This window comes from Cyprinodon variegatus, unplaced genomic scaffold (genome assembly GCF_000732505.1).
Source record: "Cyprinodon variegatus isolate N-32 unplaced genomic scaffold, C_variegatus-1.0 Scaffold341, whole genome shotgun sequence".
Classification (NCBI taxonomy): domain Eukaryota; kingdom Metazoa; phylum Chordata; class Actinopteri; order Cyprinodontiformes; family Cyprinodontidae; genus Cyprinodon; species Cyprinodon variegatus.
The window spans coordinates 720,950-728,650 of record NW_015150794.1 but is presented as its reverse complement, the minus strand read 5'-3'; positions in this window follow the sequence as shown (position 1 = coordinate 728,650).

The window sequence follows — 7,701 nt, the reverse complement described above, 5'->3', positions numbered from 1 at the left end:
GCTCGTTAGCCCTCCCTTTGTCTCTGTCTCCTATATATGCTTTCCCTCTGCTCTCACTCTTGGTTGGTTCCCTGTCTTTGCTGTCCTCCCGTGCTGTTGTCCACGTTCCTCGTCTCTCCCTGGCTCCTTGTGTTTGGTTTTCCCCAGATGTCTCCATAGTTCTGGTTTGCTTTGATTATTAGTTGGATTTTTTGCATTCCTGCCTTTGTTACTGTTTTTGCCCCCATTAAACTCCCAAGAAATCTCCTCAGCCTCTCTGCCTCTGCATTTGGGTCCTCTACAACAACCAAACCCTGACACAGATTTTAAGTTAATAAAATAAAATAAGATAGTGTGTGTGTGTGTGTGTGTCTATATATGTACGGATACACACACACATATATATATATATATATAGATCTATATATATATATGGACACACACACATATATACATCTGTATATATATATATATGTGTGTGTCTATATATATATGTACACACACACACACACACACATATATATATGTCGGATACACACACACACGCATATATATATGTGCGTGTGTGTCTATATATATATGTACAGATACACACACACATATATATATAATAGATCTGTATATATGTGTGTGTGTATCTGTACATATATATATTTATATATAAAGCAAAAAAAAAAGTTGAATGTTGGAACTGTAACTACACAGTCATATCTTTACAACATTCTTTTTTTATCAGTGTTTTTTCATCACAAGGTTTTTATCACTGCTGTTTACCTTTATCAAGGCTGCACTTTAAAAAATGAAAAAGTCTAGAGAGCTGTATTTAATGAAATATATTTTTGCCTATACTTGTGTGTACAAAATGCCAAAATATAATCTTTCTAAGTCTCTCTCTCTATATATATTTATATATACATCCACATATACGTGTGTCATATCTCATCTTTCAATGCCCTATAAAAGGTGTCTTATCTTTGCCAATAAAATGTTTAAAAGGAAAATATACATTTATGCTGGACCTGTAATATTTCATATTTTAATTTTAAAACAAAATACTGGGAACTCTAGAGTATTTAGTCCCAAAAAGGATGGACATTTTGATGTAAAATGTGCGGGAAACGTAAAATCTTCTCTTTTTTAATCGTTCATATGTGCAAATATAGTTTTTCTTTAGTTTCCGTGCTTTATTAGGGAAATGTACTCACTGATCTACAGTTCTGCTCTGTTACTGTAAAACTTTATTCATGAAAACCTGGAAGTCATTAGACATTAATGTAACCTCTGCTTCCTCAATGTGCCATGGCGTACTGTGAGCAAGTCCTTTTAATCCTAATATCTTATGACAGGAGTACGGTTCAGAAACTACAGGGACACGCACCATGTGTATCTGCATACGTTCCAGTAAATGCTCTCCCAGTAGAGCGCCATGGAGGGAGGGAGACAGAAAGACAGAGTGAGTCAGAATCCCAGGGATTCTAAAAAAGACCAGCCTGGTCTGTACTGGTTGGTTTGTTGAGCAAAAAAAAGATTGTGTATTTGTACAAATGTAATAGATGATGAAATGAGTCAACAGCAGCTGGGAGACTTTGTTCTATTCCAGGCCTGTGTCACTTTATAGACACTATTCTGGGAATAAATATTTTCTATGATCTTTGTATTGCTTTTACTGTTAACCAAACAGATATAACCAACACTGCATTCAGTCCATCTGTTCGATGATATGAGACAGGAAAAAATTAATTTTAAGTCCCAGAAATTCTCTGATGTGTCGGGTTTTAGACGACAGAGAAAAAAAAACATGTCTTTGAGGTTTAAAATCAAACACGGAGCAAAGTGCAAATCTTTCACACCCCAGTCTCTCACGTCGGACTATGGAGATGACAGACTGTGTCTATTTCATTACACAGGGCAAAAATGTCAACCCGCCGATGTGATTTATATTCAGTTCTGCTCTTCAAACAATGATTTAGTCATAAAGGGTCAAATAAAAAGACTACTGTAAAGAAATGCTTCGGTAAAAACTTATTTTTGTTCTTTAAATACAAGCTGGAAAACATTAAAAAACTTATTGAAACCTATAAACTCTCAATTTTCGCTACATTCACGCTCTGTGTGAGGAATTGATGAAGAGTAAATGACAAAATGCAAGCTCCTTCAGGAGCAGTATGTCTTGTAAATCAAGGATTGGATGCAATAAACTTTTTTTCCTAATCAATCTGACAGCATTGTCTCTGTAAAGTACCTCTGAATGACTTCTCTTATGAATTGGCGCTCTATAAATAAACTGAATTGATTTTAATTATGACTCATCCTCTGGCTGCATGTGTATAAAAGTTGCACCGACAAACAACATAAAAAACACAAACCCAGCTTTTATTTTTGTGTTTTTCCATCATTTTCCAAGTAAGATTTAAAAGTGGGGATGTCATCAATCAAAACAGCGAGATATTTATACGTGCAACGAATAACAAGGAATTGAGATTTGGTAATCTTCACTCAAACCAGGCCTTATTAAACCTTGGAAGGGAGAACAGATACAGTGCTGCTGATATCCAGCATTCAACTATCTAATTAAAGTGTGCAAAACTGTGAAAAGTGTTTTCCACATGCAGTTAATCAAAAACAAGTTACAGACAGAGAAAAAAACAAGTAAAATGTTGAAAGAACTCGGAGTCTAAGGGAGTCAACAAACCACTCTCACCCAGACACTCTGTAGCTGTATAGGTTTTGGGAAAAGCTGAGTGAATTCTTTATAAAGTTAGTAAATGAATGAAAATAAACACTCATAAATCAATATTAGAATCAATATATGAAGATATGTGTTCGGAAGTTGATTTTTCTGACCACATTCCACAGGAGAACACTGAGTGGATCCTCTAAGTCCCCTCAGATCTTAAAGAAATACATTAATATAGTTTTATCAGTATTATAAACAGGTTTGAGTAATGGGTAGCAATGCTACCTTACAGCAAGAAGGTTCCAGGTTCGATTCTCGGCCCGGGGTCTTTCTGCATGGAGTTTGCATGCTCTCCCTGTGCATGGGTGGGTTTTCTCTGGGTACTCCAGCTTGCTCCCACAGTCCAAAAACATGACTGTTACCGGTAGGTTTATTGGCTTCTCTAAATTCTCCTGTGTTGTCCTGCGATACACGGGCGATCTGTCCAGGATGTACCCCGCCTCTCACCCGTAGACAGATGGAAATAGACACCAGACCCCTCTTGATCCCAGCAGGGATACTTGTGTCAGAAGATGGATGGATAAACAGGTTTTAAATTGAATAAAGAGCATGTAGCTGTGCAGATATTATATATCTATCATTATAAATACAAAACTCTGATAATAAAGAGAAAGAATAAAAATTGGTATCGTAGCTTTAAGAATGCATCAAAACTGTGATCCTACAAAGATGTATACCCACTGGTTGTGTCCTGGAGGACAAGAAAGTTTACGCTGCAAAAAAAGTTGATCTAATTAAGTAATTTAATCTTAAAATAAGTGCGTTTTTTCTCGAATTGAGTAGGTAAGTGATACACTTTGCAAATGGAACAAGACCATTTACATTTAAAATAAGAGAAAATAAGAAATTTGTCTTATTTCAAGTTTTGATAATCTAATTTTGTTTTAAGAGTAAACATCCTTATTCCATTTGCAGATCATCTTATTTTCCTACTCAAATTAAGGGTAAATACACTTAATTTAAGACATTTTTACTTATTTCTAGATCATTTTTCTGCAGTCTAGCTGCCTCAGGAGTGGCTCCAGTGTGATAAATAACTGTCATCTGCATAAAAATGCAAGTTTTGCATCAGACACATTCTGTCCCAAATAGTTTTTAGTTTCATGCTCGTTTTTTGCTGCATCTCAGCTCAGTTTATCAACCAGTTGATTCCTTAAACCAATATGTGCATCCTTAAACCAAGAAAACTGCTTCTTATACCAATTAATCTTATAAAACAAGTAAATGTGTCATACATCAAAAACATAGCTTGATTCTTACGTAATCAAAGAATATTATCATATTTTTTGCTGTAGAAATCTTCCATGCTGGAGTGTTATACCATTTCCCCAATCCTCAATCATTCATGGTGAAAACTTTTCAACACCGCATGGTGAATTGTGTTTGTTTCGAATTACTGTTCATGGGAAAGAAGAAGGGCAGGGAATTATTGCAGCTGAACTGTTGCCACACTTGCTATCAGATTTATTGGCTTTCAGTCAAGGCCCTTTTTTTAAATTTAGGGACTTTCTGAGTAACCTATTTCTGTGAACGTTTGTCTGCAGCATGCACGCAGCCTACACATGAACTGCAAGCCAGTCAGATGTGGTCACGTCTGACACTTGCCATCAATCCTGTCTCCAGATGGAGTTTGAGTTAAGTGTAAGGTTCAAATATCACTATGAAGTCAGACATTTTGTTTCATTCTAAACAAATACAAGTGAACTGTGCTGGAGGGCAAACTGGAACATCAGATGACATAGTCAGACATAGTCCTGCCAGAAACACTTAATAATGTCAAGTTGCTCTGAAAGCTTAGGGGACAATCTGACAGAGGAATTCTTACAGATGTCGTTAATTTTAGCTTTTTTTTGCCTTACTGTGAAATAATCCAATGGATTAAGACTCTAATCTTCTTCTTTGCTCCTATGGAGCCTGTCAAGGTCATTGACGATGAGTCAGGATTGATGATAAATCATGACACAAGCACATAATTCCTGTCTGTCTCCTGAGGGAGAACCAACCTAACAGGAATGTGAGGGAAAAAAAATCCTACATCCCTCTTTGAATCACATCTTTTATTCCTGAAACTAGTGTCCTGAAATTCCCTCAGCTGTTCGACTTCGTCTACATGAACAGAACACCGTAATCTCCGCTGTTATCTCTCAGAGACAAAGTTCTTGTTTTTTGTTTAGTTGCAAAACTAAAGAACATTCCTACGAACGACTGCAGTTAAATTGACCAAATTCTTCCTGAAAGCGAAATAAAAAGCAGCATGCTCAGACCCGTCTGCTCTATCTGACTCTTGGACATACGAAGCGTCCGCATTGAGATCCCTTTGAATCAGCTGATTTGCTCTATCTCTAGGTGCATGTCGTGTTCGATTTAACGGATGAGGTAGTTGATATGATGGAGGATCTGTAGTTGTGTCCCATTTTTAAAGATGTAGAAAAGGAAAAAAATAAAACAGGAGTAAGCAGTTGGTGTCTTACTGGAAGCATCATTTTTTCCTGTAACTTTCCGCCTTTATGATCATGGTTGACGCAGGATTTATGGCAACTGCTTTGTGCAGACACATCATGTCATAATTAGACAAAAAAAGAGAGATAAAGAGAAACAAGGGGGGGTAATTACACTTTGGAGACTGGAGTTCTGTCCCTCCCTCGTGCCCCCCCCCTTAGGGATCATGGTCTTCCTATATAAAGGAGAGCCCAACCCATCAATCTTTGCTGAGTCAGACAGATCCAGGGTTATACCTTCAGCAAAGCCGCTGCAGGAACAACAAGAACTTTCCTTGCAGAGCAGGTCCAGTTCTCAAGCTGAGGTCCCAACTTGGAGATCAGTGGATCCAACTGGTCCAGGCTGGGTTCTGACGTGTTTAGAGATTGAATCTCTCTTTGCTTATTCTGGGTTTTTTTTTCAATCCATGGGAAAGATGGAACAGAAAAGCTTCTTCAGCCAGAGAAAAGCACTGGTGGTGATGTGCGTCACAGTCTTATTGCTGGTGGAGCAGGTAAGTTCAACCAACTGTTGATTTGACTAAAATGTTGACAATAACTTTCAGATATTCCTAATTTAAGATAAACATTAAATTTGGATATTTTATTCAAAGTGGGTGGCTTTTCAGAGCTCTGAACCAGAAGTCTAATACATTACATTGCAAAAACAACATTTCTGAAATTACTGTAAGTGTATATACCCTTGATCTGACTAGGTAAATAAGACTGTTTGCCAATCGAATGTGAATTTCTACTTTTAAAGGAAGATAGTTGGACTATATGCACTTCAAATAAGACAAAGCAATCGTTTTTTTTTTCTTATTTTAGATGTAAAAGAAAAAAGAAAAAAAGATGTATTTATATTAAGAAGTAACTTAAATTAAAAAGTTACTTATTTAGATTTCATCTTTGTGCCGTGTATGTCGGATGTTTCATATGCGCCAAAACTGATTGTCCAAAGGCTTTTTTGCAAACCAAACAGCAATGCCTTACAGAGAACCAGTGGGTCACTGTCTTATTGAAATTCTTGTATTTTTGTTGTGTATTTCTTTAGACACGTGCGGGTCCATTAGTGTCACCGATCCGGCCCAGTTCTGGTCAGATCACAGATCGAGGAGGAGAACACACAGAACACGTACTGAAAAGGATTGCCAGAATGACCCCACTGTGGAGGATCATGAGCAGCAAACCGTCCGGAGCTTTCTGCCAAAATAACTTCGAATGTTCAACTGGAGTCTGCAGGTAACAGGAAATTTGCCAGTGAAATCTGCCATTTATTCAATTTTTGATGCATCAACATATCTAGAAACAACGCCTATATAAGTATATAAAGACTTTTCATTGAAGTTTGCAATAGCTTACCTGCTAATTGGAGTACAAACTCCTAACAACACATTTTTCTCATTTTATGCATTTAAACAATCACATACACTACTGTTTTTAAGTCTCAAAATGTATCCATTTCTACACCTTTCATTAAGTTTTACATGCGTTACTTTTCAAATATCCACTGCCTGAGATTTTTCACTTTCAAAGTTGAAATACAGCACCTTCCAGAAGGGGCAAATTTAAAACCTGGAAGCAATTGCAAATAGAACATGCAATAAGCGTACAAAAGGCATCACTGAAGTTATATGTTATCAAATTAGTGACTTATCTGTTAACTTGAAACAAGAGCTTTAAACCTCATGATTGACTTTCATTTAGATTCATCTCCAAAAAACATTAGATAGGCAAGGCTGAAGGTTAGGCAGGCTAAAACAAATGTTCAAAGAAAGAAGTCGTAATTGACCCTGTTATCATGGACGTAATGGGGGCACAAGGGGGGACATGTCCCCTGCACTTTTTCAAACTGTTGTTTTGGTCAGCTTCACGTTTTAATGTCCAAAAACAATGCTACCCTGCACAACACAGGCAACCATCAAGCACTAGGACCAAGCGGAAAAGCGTAGTTCAAGCTGAGGCCCGGTTCTCTTATTTTAGCCCGCCTACAAGCTCCTGATTGGCCAGCCGTCCTTTCTTATGATTGTCTGTCACCGCTGTCACTCCTGAGAAGCTCACCTTTCAAACATCTGATGTGCCACTGAATCTGAACTGTGATTGGACGGTCAAACATACTAAAGTTAGTTATATTAAAAATTACTTGCCCCCCCCCCCCACTTCTGAAATCAAAACTTCGTCCATGCCTGCTATGACTATTTCATTAAAATTTTGCTGCTGGAGATGGTTTTAGTCTGAAACTCCTGTGATTTTATGCTAGCTAACTTATAGCATTCTACTATTAGTAGCTAATTCAAGCCAATAAAGAAATATTTCTCGCTTTTAAAAAAAAAAAATTTATACACAGAAGAAACAGAAATGGAAGCGTACCATGTGTGCCACTGATTTATTAATTTCTATAGTTGTGCTGCTAAAGGCTTAGACTACTGGAGGACATAGGGACCCCGTTTCATCATTCTATCATTCTATCTTTATTTTCCCATTCTGAAGCAATAGATATTTTGAACT